A 15,931-nucleotide genomic window follows, 5' to 3' on the forward strand; every position below is an offset into this window, starting at 1 on the left:
TTACACACCTGTAGAGTCAATATGCTCATTGCATCCCTAGATTAATTCATTGAGAAGTGCTGTTTGTAAGGCCTCTGTCACACTCACATGAAAATCACGCACGTGCCGCGAGACACGAATTTTCCTTGCGTGTTGCATTTGGTAAGTACGTGTCTCCGGTGCATGCATGACACGTGTGTTCTATGTGTGCTATCCGTGATAACACATGGAGAACCGGTAATTTTAATACTCACGTGTTCCTTACTGCTGTCCAGAGTACTGATCTTCGGCTCCAGCCCCGCCCACTCCCCGCTGAGGCTGCTTCCGGCCGAGCGGAGGGGCGGAGATTAGCGCCCGTGACATCACGCCCACCACCTGAACACGCTCATAATGAGTGGCGGTCGCCAGCAACTGTTTTCAGTAGAAAATTCTGCTGGGCTGGTGGAGGTGAGTATGTTTTTTGTTTTTAAAATCATGACACGTATTTCTCCGGCGCATGTCACACGGGACCGCATCCACACTACATCCGTGTGGTACGGGTGTGGGCCGTGTGACACCCGTGATGCCGGAGAAAAACGGACATGTCGGCGTGAGAAACACACGGACACATGGAAGTACGGAACAGGCACACATTCTGTTCAAAAATACTTATGTGTGTCCAATACATTAGGAATACATTGGTCCACGTGTGTACATGTCTCCGGTACGTGAGAAAACTGTCAAACACGTACCGGAGGCACGAACGTGTGACAGAGGCCTAAAATGGGGTCACTTGTTTTTTTTTGGGGGGGCATTTCAGGGGCTCTTCAAATCTGACATGGCGTCCGCAATGTATTCCAGCCAAAATGTTGCTCCAAAATTCAAATAGCACTTCTTCTGAGCTGTACCGTGCTCCCAAATAGTAGATTTCCATCACGTATGGGGCACTGGTGTACTCAGGAGAAATTGCACAAGTTGTATGGTGTTCCTGTTACCCTTGTGAAAATGAAAAATTTGGGGTTAAACCAAAAATGTTGTTGTAAACATTTATGTTTGCATTTTCACAGCTCAACGTTTTCAATTTCTGTTAAGCACCTGGAGTTTCAGGGGGCTCACCAAACATCTATATACATTTCTTGAGGGAGTTTTAATTTCTAAATTAGGGTCACTTGTGTGGGGTTTCCAAAGTTTAGGCACATCAAAGGCTCACGCAACATGGCATCCTCTATCGACTCCAGGCAATTTTGTGCTCTAGAAAATTATATGGTTCTCCTTACCTTCTGAACCTTGCCGTACTCCCAGACAGTAGATTTCCATCACTTATTGGGTACCGGTGTACTTACAGTATGAGATATTGGCCTACAAATTGTATTGTGCATTTTCTCCTGTTACCCTTGTAAAAATGCTAAATTTTGTGCTAAATTAACATTTTCATTGGAAAAACTATAATTTTCATTTTTTCTTTGGACATTGCTTTATTTCGTGCGAAGCAGCTAAAGGGTTAATACATTTCTAGAATGTGGATTTCAGCAGTTTGAGGGGTGCAGTTTATTGGTGTAACATTTGGGTATTTTCTATCATATAGGCCTGTCAAAGTCACGTCAAATGTGATGTGGTCCCTAAAAAATGGTTTTGTAAATTTTGAGGGGAAAAAAATGTGAAATTGCTGATGAACTTTTAACCCTTCTAACATCCTAATAAAAAAATATGTTTCAAAAATTATGCTGATATAAAGTAGACATGTGGGAAATGTTATTTATGTACAGTTTTGTGTGACATAACTCTCTGGTTTAAAGGCATAAATATTTACATTTTGAAAATTGCAATTTTTTTTTCCAAGTTTCTAATATATTTATATAAATGCCAAAAATATCATTCTAAGTTTACTTCTAAAGAAGTACAATATGTCACAAAAAAACAGCGTGAGAATTACTGGGATCCATTGAAGCGTTTCAGAGTTATTAACTCATAAAATGACACAGGTCAGAATTGAAAAAATTGGCCCGGTCAGCAACGTCCCAACTGGGAAGTGAAAAGGTCAATCTTGTCCCAAATGCCAAATTTCCTAAAACTCACCTTTACAATTTATCTGTGCCTGAACATACTGTCAAGAAGAACTGTGAACAAAAGTTTACAGAAAGGTCCTTCCCCTCCCTAGTAGCTGCTGTTTTTTTTTTTTTGTAAAAAAGAAAGATGTTGGTCTCGTCCATGCCTTGATTTTCACTCAACCCTGAAATAAATAATCAGCCTTTGGGGTCTAAGTGGTTTTCTAAACTTGATCTTTTAGTTGCTTACAATTTGATAAGCATCCAGAAGGGTGATGAGTGAAAAACGGTGTTTTTAACTTCTGAAGGTCTATTGGAAAATCTTCTTCATGCCATGTGGGTCAACCAGTGTGCCAGCAGTACTTCAAAACTTTATGAATTATATTTTTTCTTATTGTATTTAAAAATTTATTTTGGCTTACCTTGATGATATTTACTTTTTTTTCCTGATATAGATTCTCACCATGAACATGTCAATTTTGTATTATGAAAGTTGAGGGAGAATTCTTTGTATGCTAAGTAGAGAAGTATATGTTTTCTGTTCAAGAATTTTTGATCTTGGGGTTTATTGTATTGGCTGAAAGGTTTAAGATGGATCCTGGTAAGGTGCAGACCATAATTGGGTTCTTTCTCGTGACCTTAAAATGTTGCAACATTTTCTAGGATTCGCCAACTATTATAGAAAATTCATCTGGAATTTTTCTCAGATTGTTAAGCCTCTTACTGACCTCACACATAAGGGGACCGATCTTTACCAGATGTTACTGGAGACACTAAAAAATGTGCTTGATGTCTGCTTCAGTCCTAATCAAACCTGATCTCCTGGAACCATTCATTGTAGAGGTGGATGCTTCCACCATTAGGGTGGAGGCCGTATTATTTCAGGTTTCCAAAATTCTGGCTAACTTGCAGCCATGTGCATTTTTCTCTAGAAAACTTTCATCTGCTGAAGGAAATTATCATGTTGAGAATAGCGAGTTTCTCGCTGTTAAATTAGCCTTTGAAGAATGGAGCATTGGCGTATGAGGTACCAAGGATCATAGATTATTCGAGGGTCCAAAATTCCCTCCATTATCTTAATTGGAAGCAGTACAGACCCAAGGAGAGATCCTGGGTCCCAAAACAATTTGTGAAGGACGATCGTCTGGTCAGGGCCTTCCATTTAAGATGTCCTGGCAAATCTGGGGGTTCGGTTGTCCCCCCTGAACAGGGGGTACTGTCACAAATCTGACACTCACTGAGTAGCAGCTCAGCCACCCAATAGCTGTCAGAAGCGTGCTGGACTGTAAGTATTGCAAATGGATAACCCAGCTGCCCAATGAGGCACTGTGGCATGCTGATTATCCTCATGCTATTTAGGACTGGCCAGCTGTCAATCAGACTGGGCCTGCTGGGCTTCCTTCTGGGGTCAGCCTATCAGAGTGATTGGATGGCTATCTAGCTGACTGGCGGTGGCCAGACCATTACTAGTCATAGCTTTGCTTGGTGGTAAGAGTGCCTTGTGATTTTACATTCTGCTGTTTTGATCACTTGCGACCTGAGCCCGGACCTTGCCTTTGACTTTCTGTTTGCCTAACCCCTTTTGCATAACTGTTTTGAACTTCTCACTTCAGAGTGTGACTTGTTCTCTCATTTGCCCCTCTGACTTTGACATACACTCTTGGTATTTGACTGTGAACTTCTTGACTCCCCTGTCTCAAAGTTTCTCCATAAGAAGTGACAATAGCCAGCATCACACTCATGTGTACAAGGAAATATTCCCCCACAGGATTGCACTCCTTGGCTGATTTGTTTATATTAGATCCTATAGACTTAAGGGCTTTATTAGAAATGTTGACCCAAATGTCCCACTGCAACAGAAGTCAAGACTTTTTCTTCAAAGTTGAGCTTTAGAGCTTTTTTTTAACTCACTAGACTAATGTGCAGGGAGATCCCCAAAAATCAGCTGTATGCATATAGGCCGCTGTACACGCAACAAAATTGCTAACGAGATACCATTGGGTTCCTGGAATTCATGACGCACATCCGCCCTTGTTAGCGACGTCGTTGCAAGTGACACCTACGAACGACCGCTAACGATCACAAATACGCACCAAAACGTTGATCGTTGACACGTTCATTTCCCAAATATCGTTGCTGGTGCTGGACGCAGGGTGTTCGTCGTTCCTAAGGCAGCACACATCGATATGTGTGACACCCCGGGAACAACGAACAACAGTGTTACTGCGTCTTACGGCAACGAGGTGGGCGTGTTGTTAATGAGGCTGCTCTCCGCCCCTCCGCTTCTATTGGCGGGCTACTGTGTGACATCGCTGTGATGAAGCACGAACCTCCCCCTTTAAAAAGAGGTTGTTCGCCGCCCACAATAACGTCGCTAGGAAGGTAAGTATGTGTGACGCGTCCTAGCGATTTTGTCCGCCACGGACAGCGATTTGCCAGTGACACACAAACGATGGGGGTGGGTACGATTGCTAGCGACATCGCTAGCGACGTCGCAGCACATAAAGCGCCCTTTAGTCTTTTCCATCCTGGTATAATGTAAGAGCAACTACTGACGTTTATCACTATGTTTACTCAAACATACTGTGCATTACTTGTTAAGCTGGTGTCACACACAGCGACAACGACAACGACGTCGCTGCTACGTCACCATTTTCGGTGACGTTGCAGCGACGTCCCGTCGCTGTCGCTGTGTGTGACATCCAGCAACGACCTGGCCCCTGCTGTGAGGTCGCCGGTCGTTGCTGAATGTCCAGCTTCATTTTTTCGTCGTCACTCTCCCGCTGTGACACACACATCGCTGTGTGTGACAGCGAGAGAGCGACGAAATGAAGCGAGCAGGAGCCGGCACTGGCAGCTGCGGTAAGCTGTAACCAGCGTAAACATCGGGTAACCAAGGGAAGTCCTTTCCCTGGTTACCCGATGTTTACGCTGGTTACCAGCCTCCGCTCTTGCTGCCAGCGCCGGCTCCTGCACTGTGACATGTGGCTGCAGTATGCATCGGGTAATTAACCCGATGTATACTGTAGCAAAGAGAGCAAGGAGCCAGCGCTAAGCAGTGCGCGCGGCTCCCTGCTCTCTGCACTGTGACATGTAGCTGCAGCACACATCGGGTTAATTAACCCGATGTGTACTGTACCTAGGAGAGCAAGGAGCCAGCGCTAAGCGCGGCTCCCTGCTCTCTGAACATGTAACACAGCGACGTTATGATTGCTGCTTCTGCTGTGTTTGACAGCTAAGCAGCGATCATAACAGCGACTTACAAGGTCGCTGTTACGTCACCGAAAATGGTGACGTAACAGCGACGTCGTTGTCGCTGTCGTTTAGTGTGAACCCAGCTTTAATATAGTGTACAGTATGTATGAGAAAACAGTGATAAATGTCAGCAGTTGCTCTTACCACATACCATATTAACAAGTAATGCACAGGTGTACCTAATAAACAGGTCCCTGTGCTAAATATGCTAAAAAATGAAAAATATATTACAATGTCCTGTCTATAAAATCTGAACAAATGCTTTGATCTTTCATGAAAACATGTTTTTCTCCCACCAATTCTTTGCACAGCAAATTGGGTAATAGATCATAATTAATGTAACTAATTATTTCTCTTTTTGTGAGTTTTTTTTGTTGCCTCTTTCCTGTCTCACTGGAATGTTATGCAGTGTTTTTTTGCAATCATAAAATTATCCAATGATAATAACATCAGTTAGGAACATTAGTTAATGTCCTAGAATCTTGCCGAGTTTTATTCTTATTTATTGTTTAAACCTACAGAGCAAATATCAGAAGACAAGGTTCTAGAGACTGTGCGATCAGTGTCTACAAGCATGAGGCTCATAGTAGAACTTGGCTCCATCAAATGATCACCAGTTATATTCTAAGTCTAGTCAGTAGTCAGAAGAGGATTATTCAATGACATTCTGCCCCTAATTCATCAAAACTGGTGTTTTGTATGCCAGGCTTGATGAAGAATGTGCTGGCATAAATGTGCCAAATTCATTATGAAGTGTACACACCTTAAGGAATTTGGAGCATCTTTCAGCTCACATGCACCATTGCTAAAAATGAACTCCAGTCAGTGGATGGATTTCTGTCTATCATAATTTACGACACTTTTTTGTCATAAGTAGAGATGAGTGAATTAGGCAAAATTCAAACGCCTGTTCGTGCACATTTTCCAGAAAAAATGCATTCACTGAGAAGTCACTCTTTGGGAATTGAATATATAAATTGAAATATAAAATGTAAAAAATAAGAAAAATCCTTGTACTCACCTTACCGCTCACCTCTTTGGGCAATCTGCTCTTCACTGGTCAACTGTCTGCTTGTGCTGATATCCTATCATGCAAGGCCAGACATTTTGGCTCTGTGTGGGCCTGGGAGAGTTCTAAGTGTCTCCGAGGCATGGGTAATGTGCACCTTCCACTGTCAAAGATGGAATACGTGTCTATCCTCCTCTCTGACAGTGTTCTCTTGTCTCGCTGCTCTCTCCAGGATTCAGCACTGTTCCCCTTCTCAGTGGCGTCTCCGCTCTTCGGACTCTCCGACTCACTTTATTCTCTATGCATGAGCCAGAAGTCTCTTTTACAATGTAAGCCTATGAGCCTTGTACTGGCACTCTATAGACTTACATTGTTAAAGCCAGTGCAGTGCCTGCGGACAAGTGATGTCCCTGAGATGAGGCGTAGAATGACACTGGATCTTGTAGAAGGTGGAGGTAAGGTGAGTATATTAATACAATGACACTACACACCATACACATAACCACACATTAGTGCTTCTTTAATATCCTTCATGTCTTGTCTTTATATCTTTAATTTAATGTGAAAAATTCATATTCATATATTGTATAAAAAACACTTAAGCTACTGAAAAATCTTTTTGTTCAAATAACAATTCAAATGGTTCCTCTGCTTTAAAGTACAAACTAAATTGTGATATTTTTTGTCAGGCGATAGTCTTTGAAAGGGCATTAAATCACAGGTTATCATAATTTTCACCTCATGCATTGTTAAATTATTTTTGAAGTTTAGCTGCTCAGAGACCATTCTGCTCTAATTTAAAACACTGAGCATTCTTAGCAATCATATCAGAAGCCCCAAAGTAAACATATTCCTGAAAAGTCTTTTCTGGATCATTTTCCTATAACATATTAGTGAATTTGAATTAATAGATGGGATCCATCCCCCAGGACCCTCACCTCTTTGCCTAAGGGGAGAGAGGCTAAAAACATTATCTCTACTTTAAGACTAGGGTTACAAGACCGTACACTGTGGGCAGAATTATTAGGCAAATGAGTATTTTGATCACATGATAATTTTATACATGTTGTCCTACTCCAAGCTGTATAGGCTTGAGAGCTAGCTACCAATTAAGTAAATCAGGTCATGTGCATCTTTGTAATGAGGAGGAGTGTGGTTTAATGACATCAACACCTTATATAAGGTGTGCTTAATTATTAGGCATCTTCCTTTCCTTTGGCAAAATGGGTCAGAAGAGATATTTGATGGGCTCTGAAAAGTCCAAAATTGTGAGATGTCTTGCACAGGGATGCAGCAGTCTTGAAATTGCCAAACGTTGAAGCGTGATCACCGAACAATCAAGCGTTTCATGGCAAATAGCCAACAGGGTCGCAAGAAGCGTGTTGGGCAAAAAAGGCTCAAAAAAGCTGCCCATGAATTTGGGAAAATCAAGCGTGAAGCTGCCAAGATGCCATGTGCCACCAGTTTGGCCATATTTCAGAGCTGCAACATTACTGGAGTATAAATAAGCACAAGCAGATGACACTAATATTACCTCTATATGGTGGCTATATAGTGGTTGATATCGGTCTTGCAACACATACAAGAGATCACAGTGCAGTTATAGATGGTGACTTACAGTTGATATTCTTTCGGATGGAATTGTTGACCTTTCCCGTCTTTTCCATCTGGCCAAGACCAACATGACAACTTCTTCCAGTCACAACTCGTTTGCAGAGATTACAACAAAGACTTCTCACATTTCCAGCACCGTCCCCATCTAATCCCAACCTGCATAAAGTCCTCATCCTGCCGTCACCCCAATACTGAGCCACTGCTGTTATATGTGTCCCTATTACTGCATCTACTGTGTGGCACAAAAACCGTGCTCCTCTTACTGCCCCACATAATACACCATGTTCCAAATTATAATGCAAATGATATTTTTCTCTGATTTTCCTAAATGGTTGGTGCAAATGACAGTCAGTCTAATAAAAGTCATCATCCGTTAGAGTATACTTCGAATTTTATTGAAGAAACCTCCCAATGATAACAGTATACTCTTCAAAATTTAAAAAAACTCAAAATGCACTGTTCCAAATTATTAGGCATAGTAGAGTTTCTAAACATTTTATATGTTTTAAAGAACTGAAAATGCTCATTTGTGGAATTTGCAGCATTAGGAGGTCACATTCACTGAAATAAAAAGCTATTTAAAATCCAAAACATCCTAACAGGCCAAGTCACATGTTAACATAGGAACCCTTCTTTGATATCACATTCACAATTCTTGCATCTATTTCTTGAAGAGTTTCTGCTTGAATTTCTTTGCATGATGTCAGCATAGCCTCCCAGAGCTGCTGTTTTGATGTGAACTGCATCCCATGCTCATAGATTTTTTTTGCTTGATGATACTCCAAAGGTTCTCTATAGGGTTGAAGTCAGGGGAAGATGATGGCCATACCTCTAGTTTATCTCCTTTTATACCCATAGCAGCCAATGACACAGAGGTATTCTTTGCAGCATGAGATGGTGCATTGTCATGCATGAAGATGATTTTGCTCCTGAAGACACGTTTCTGCTTTTTGTGCCATGGAAGAAAGTTGTCAGTCAGAAACGCTATATACTTTGCAGAGATCATTTTCACACCTTCAGGAACCCTAAAGGGGCCTACCAGATGTCTCCCCATGATTCCGGCCCAAAACATGACTCCTCCACCTCCTTGCTGACATTGCAGCCTTGTTGGGACATGGTGGCCTTCCACCAACCATCCACTACTCCATCCATCTGGACCATCCAGGGTTGCTCGACACTCATCAGTAAACAAGACTGTTTGATAATGTAGTCTTCATGTATGTCTGGGCCCACTGCAACCGTTTTGGCTTGTGAGCACAGGTTAGAGTTGGCAAATAGTAGGTTTATGCACCACTGCAAGCCTTTGAAGGATCCTATACCTTGAGGTTTGAGGGACTCCAGAGGCACCAGCAGCTTCAAATATCTGTTTGCTGGTTTGTAATGTCTTTTTAGCAGCTGCTCTCTTAATCCGATGGACTTGCCTGGCAGAAACCTTCCTCATTCTGCCTTTATCATCACGAACACATATGTGCCCTGAATCAGCCACAAATCTCTTCACAGTACAATGATCACGCTTAAGTTTTCGTGAAATATCTAATGTTTTCATCCCTTGTCCAAGGCATTGCGCCATTTGATGCATTTCGGCAGCATAGAGATCCTTTTTCTTTCGCATGTTACTTGAAAACTGTGGCCTGCTTAATATTGTGGAACATCCAGTTTTCCTTTTATTGGACTTTCCTGGCAAACTAATTATCAAAGGTATCTGAGATTTATTTCAGTGATCCAAAGAACCATGAGACATCATATACTCACCTGCTCCAGCAGGTCTTGAGCGGTGCAGCACAGGCAGGACATCGCGTGCACAAGACATCAGAGTCCCGGCACTTTGTGATTACGTCACCACAATGGGATGCTGCTGTCCTGCGTGTGCACTGTCATCAGCATCAGTACAGAGAGATTGTGTCTCCTCAGCACTGCCCCAGAGGTTAACTATGTCGGTGTGCTGTGCACGCCAATATAGTTAACAGTAACGCTGCTCCGGGTGGGGGCAGGTGAATGGGCCCCCCCCGGACAAGGATTACGGAGCACGGAACATTGGGTGGCTGCACCCTCGGCTATGCTACTGTCTGGAGTATAAACTGAAGATAACATCGGCACCTACTGGATGGAGGCAGTGCCTTAAATAGGGAAGTGGCAGCTGTACTTGGCAATCAGCAACCTGAGCACTTAGGTCCTACTCAGCAGTCTGCAGAAATTAACTCCTGCAGAGCTGAAGACCAGTGAACCTGAACCAGCCGACGCCCTGCTCTGGCTAAACAATCCAGAAGCCTCAGGTTGCTTGTCAGACTGTGCAGTGTGAACAGAGTCTAACGCCACCGTACCAGCAGGTGTCTGAAGAGTTGAACATCGCATGACAGATGCTTAACTTCTCCTCTGGTGGAATTATCAACAATTTGCTGTTGGGTTCCTGCAGTTTCTAACTGATCATTCGGAGTTATGCTGGTTTCACATTAGCGGTATTCTGCCGCACTGCCAGATCCGGCACAAGTGCAGTACAGTTCACAGGCATCGTGGCAAGCTCCGGTCACATGCTGTCACATGACCGCATGTGACCGCAGCTTGCGAGTGAACTGTATTGAACTGTACTGCACTTATGCCGGATCCGGTAGTGCGGCAGAATATCGCTAATGTGAAACCAGCGTTACTACAGCAGGAAAACCAAAGTAACCATAGTGGACATCCCCAATAAAAAAAAACAAAACTGGGAAAAAAAAACTAAACTAAAAAAGAATCTAAACTTTCCTGCTGTCAAGTGCATGGAGTTTCCAGAGCTTTGCGTATCTCAAGAGATATTGATGAGTAAATTAGCCTGTGTGGGCACAAATGACATTCTTTGATGCTGTGTTACTTTATATCAAATATCACTATAACAGTGACCGCTGGTAGAACTGCTGGGCAATGAATTTCACATTCACAGGTCACCTGTGTGTATGTTTAAATAAGAATAAGAATAATAATTTTAAACTGGCAAATATGATGTCACAAAATGTTAGATTTAGATTTCCCCGAAGTAAAAGGTATTTAAGGATAATCTAGGCGCTGGCTTCAAATCCAACATAGTTAGCAACAAGATGGAAATTATTTTTCTTGCAGTAATTACTATGGAACTCCCAGAAGGTGTTTATTATGTTCAAATGGCATTGAGTCTCAAGATATTTTTACAATTTTTTCAGGCAGCATCCAGTGCCTTCTTATACCCAGTTTGGCTGAAGTTATTTTTTATTATTTTTCTTTAAGATTTATGCATTAAATTAAGGTTTGCTGTATTCCTAAAAGCTTGGCACATATGAAATAAAATCAACGTATACTTGTTTTGTAATAACTGAATTAATGTCACGGACATTGAGATCACTCATTACGCAAGGGGATTGATATGGTGCTCATGTTTTCATATTTGAACTAAGCTTAAGTGTGAAATTACCAGCTTGTAACTGTTGTTTTAAGTACATTTGCACATTGCAAGTATGAGATAAATAAATACCACATAGCACAAGGCATGATCGATGAATAGTAATACTGCTATAGTACTGTAAATGGATTTAAACAGTATTAAAGTCAGTTTAGAAATAATAAAGTCATACGGTATATAACAAACGTGAGTACACCCCTCACATTTTTGTAAATATTTTATTACCTCTTTTCATGGTACAACACTGAAGATATGACACTTTGATACAATGTAAAGTAGTGTCCAACTTGTATAACAGTGTAAATTTGGTGTGCCCTCTAAACCGCTGACAACAAAGGTGAATACACCCCTAAGTTAAAATAGCCAAATTGTGCACAAACTGTCAATACTTTGTGTGGCCACTAATATTTTCAAGCACTGCCTTAACTCACTTGGGCATGGAGTTCGCTAGAACTTCACTGGAGCCACTGGAATCCTCTTCCATCCTCCATGACGACATCATGGAGCTGGTGGATGTTAGAGACCTTGTGCTCTTCCACCTTTCCTTTGAGGATGCCCCACATATGCTCAATAGGGTTTAGGACTGGTGACATTCTTGGCCAGTCCAGCACCTTTATCCTCAGTTTCTTTAGCAAGGCAGTAAGCATCTTTGAGGTGTGTTTGGGGTTGCTATCATGTTGGAATACTGCCCTTCAGCCCAGTTTCCGAAGGAAGGGGATCATGTTCAACTTCAGTATGTCACAGTACATGTTGACATTCATGATTCCCACAATGAACTGTAACTCCCCATGGCCGGCAGCACTCATGCAGCCCCAAACCATGATATTCACAATACCATGTTTGACTGTATGCAAGATACACCTTTCTTTGTACTTTTCACTTGGTTGCCACCACCTACGCTTGGCACTATCTGAACCAAATATCTTAATTTTTTTCTCATCAGATGAACGGACATGGTTCCAGTAATCCATGTTCTTAGTCTGCTTGTCTTCAGCAAAATGTGGGCTTCCTTGTGCATAATCTTAAGAAGAGGCATCCTTCTGGGATGACAGGCATACAGACCAATTTGATGCAGTGTGCAGCATATGATCTGAGCACTTACAGGCTGACCCCCCCATTCCTCCACCCCTTTAATCTCTGCAGCAATGCTGGTAGCACTCATATATTTATTTTTGAAAAGACAACCTCTGGATATGATGCTGTGTATGTCCACTCAACGTTTTTGGTCGCCATGGCAAGGCAACAAATCTTTTTCCAGATCCTCTGAGAATTATTTGCCATGAGGTGCCATGTTGACTTTCCAGTGACCAGTATGAGAGAGTGTGTAAGAGATAGCACCAACTTTACCACACCTGCTCCAGATTGACACCTGAGATCTTGTAACACTAATGAGTCACATGACAATGGGGATGGAAACTGGCTAATTGAGCACAATATGGCCATTTTAACTTAGGGGGTGTACTCACTTTTGCTGCCAGCAGTTATAACATTAATGGCTGTGTTGAGATATTTAGAGAACACTCCAAATTTAAACTGTTATACAAGCTGTACATTAAATATTTTACATTGCATTAAAGTGTTATATCTTCAGTGTTGTCCCATGAAAAAATATAATACAATATTTTAAAAACAATGTGAGGGATGTGCTCACTTTTGTGATATATTTGTAACAGCGTCCAAAGTTATGTGGGTACTGACATGTCTCCTCTTCTTGTGTGTAACTCTATGTCTGTGAAAAAGCCTGTGAGAGCACTAGGACCCAGAGTCTTTCTCCCTGCAAGTGGTGGGGGCCAGGAAGTGAGAGATGACAGTGGCTGGGGTGTGAGCAGAGAAGCCCAGGAAAAGAGAGAAAAGGATTTCACGCAGGACTGGCAGTCTACATGGGTTGTGAGCGGTAATAGCACAGGTGCAAGACAGCCGAGATCGAGTGATAGCCTATGGCAGCCTGTCCTTGAAGAATACAGAGCGTAACCTGGCCAATTACAGCTCATTTCACCTGGAGCTAGTAGTGTTGGTGTGGGCTATGACAGAGTGGTTTGCTGAGTATTTGACAGGGACTGAGGTATTGGTAATGACTGAAAACAACCCTCTGGCCCACTTAGAGAATGCAAAATTGGGGGCATTAGAGCAACAACAGGTCACCCACTTGGCTAAGTTTAACTATCGCATGAAGTTTCGGTTGGGGCAGAAGAATAGAAATGCTGATATGCTATCATGGGTCCTTCTGGGGACCTCAGAAGAAAGTGTTGATGACGAACTTGAAGATATCGAAACCCTCGATTCTGGATGGTTACCCATCTTCCAAAGTGTTGTACATTCAAGTGGGGTAGCATCAAGTTTGCCTTTTATCTTTGGGAAAACCCCCACTGATTGTGCGAAGGACCAATATGGTTACCCAGATAGCAAGTTGGTGCACACTTGGATACAGAACGATGTCTGGCTGTGGCCAAAGGAGAAATCCAGACTATCAGCAGAAGGCGAGAAGCTGATGCAACAGTGGAATAGGTTGTGCATGAAACAGGGGCTATTGTATCACAAGGTTTACCTGCAGTTTGAGCTACAGCACAGATACCAGTTGGTGATCCCGGTGTCTCTGGGGCCAGTGACCACTCACGAGGCACACGAAAAAGGGGCTTATTTTGAGAGTGAGAAAATATTCCAGTGGTTACAGCAGGTACTGTACTGCCCTAATCTGGGGAAGATGGTGACAGAGGCATGTCGAAAGTGTCGGCCTTGTAGTCTGAGTAAAAGCCCTGAGCAGCAGGCTCCCACACAGTCCATTAAGATTTAGTGCTTCTTATGATTAACTATTTTCTTATAGGATATTCTACCTTAGGGGCTCATATTGTCTGGTGATGACTGAGCAGAGTCTACAGCTAAGGCTGTGTGTGCAAATTTCATTCAGGAGTTCAGGTGTCCACAAAGGATAATTCTGATCAGGGGGCATGTTTTCAGAGTACTCAGATGAAAAAGCTGTACCGGATATATGGATTGAGCAGTTGTGGACGACACGCTACCATCCTCAGGGTAATGGCGCTTTTGAGCTCTTTATTCAGACTCTGTTGCAAATGTTGAGGCTATTGGAGGATGAGCAACCAGCTTGTTGGCTTGAGTTCCTTCCTGAACTGCTGTGGACCTACAATAACTGGGCACATAGCACTACTGTTATTCCCCATAAATGTTAATGTTCGGCAGGCCTTGGCGAAACATTGAAAAGTTGGAAATGCCAGAACCCTCCTCAAATCCCTCTCGGACCACGTCTGAGTGGGCCCGGGAGCACTGGCATCGTCTAAGAGTGGTGGGTGACCAGCTCAATCAGGTGACCCACCGAGACATGCGCCTGGAGCAAACCGAACCTTTGTCTCCAGGGGATAGAGTGTTGGTGAGTGCCAAGTGGTAGTTGGGGAAACTGAATGACAAGTGGAAAGTGACTCTATGTGATGAAAAGACGGGTGGGTCCTGATATTGAGGTGTAGGAAGTAGAGCCGATGGAATCCAGGGGACAAAGCCATAATCTCCAACGTCACATGTTTCAATGATGTCAGTTTGAGGATGCGGTCCCCAGTTCTGAGAGGTCAGAGCCCATTCCTCAAGGGGTGATACCCCCTGGTGATATCAAGTGATATGAGGTGCCATTCTCTGTACCCATCTACCCTTCCACCGTAGTAAGTGTGCCATCATGAGGGGAAAATGTTGCATGTCCTATGCTTCTAGGGATGCTGAGCAAGAATGGGTGCCTGACCAGGACGATGTACCTTCGAGTAAGACACTGCAGGAGGGAGTGTCCTCATTGGCTCCTCCTGGAAAAGTTGTTGGTGAAGATCCTGGTGCCCCTGTGACTGGTGATCTCGTGTCTAGCCCCATAAGGTCAACTCAGGCCATGGCGGGAAAACCGCCGCAGTGCTATGCGCAAAATGACTGAGTGGGGAGTTGTGTCGAGGACACCAACCTCTAGTGGGGTGGCATGTAACAGTGTGCAAAGTTATGTGGGTACAGATATGTATCCTCTTCCTGTGTGTATCTCTATGTGTCTGAAGTGGACTGTGAGAGTACTAGGATCCAGAGGCTCCCTCACTGTAAGTGGTGGGGGTCAGGAAATGAGAGAGGACAGTGGCTCGGATGTGAGTAGAGAATAGAGTTGAGCGCGGTTCGTGGTTCGTGGTTCTCCAGTTCGCGGCTCGAGTGATTTTTGGGCTGTTCGAGATCGAACTAGAACTCGAGCTTTTTGCTAAAAGCTCGATAGTTCTAGATACGTTCGAGAACGGTTCTAGCAGCAAAAAGCAGGGCTTTTTACAGCTACAGTGAGCAGGAGCCATCGCTGGCAGCCTGCCACAAGCTGGTAACCAAGATAAACATCGGGTATCCAAGCAAAGCGCTTTGGTTAGTAACCCGATGTTTATCTTAGTTACGTGCAGGAAGCCCACACTTTCCCGCTCAGCTCGCTCCACCCCCTCCTGCCCGCGGCATGTACACATACACACACATACACAAACACACACACACACATCCACATCCCCCCCCCCCCCCCCCCCCGCCCGCCCGCCCGCCCGCCCGCCCCGCTCGCTCGCTCGGCTTACCTGCGGTGATGAAGTCCCGCCATCCCGACCTCAGCGCTGTCACTGTCCTCCATGGCCGCCGCTT

The sequence above is a fragment of the Anomaloglossus baeobatrachus genome, chromosome 6, assembly GCF_048569485.1.
Source record: "Anomaloglossus baeobatrachus isolate aAnoBae1 chromosome 6, aAnoBae1.hap1, whole genome shotgun sequence".
In the NCBI taxonomy this organism is placed as follows: domain Eukaryota; kingdom Metazoa; phylum Chordata; class Amphibia; order Anura; family Aromobatidae; genus Anomaloglossus; species Anomaloglossus baeobatrachus.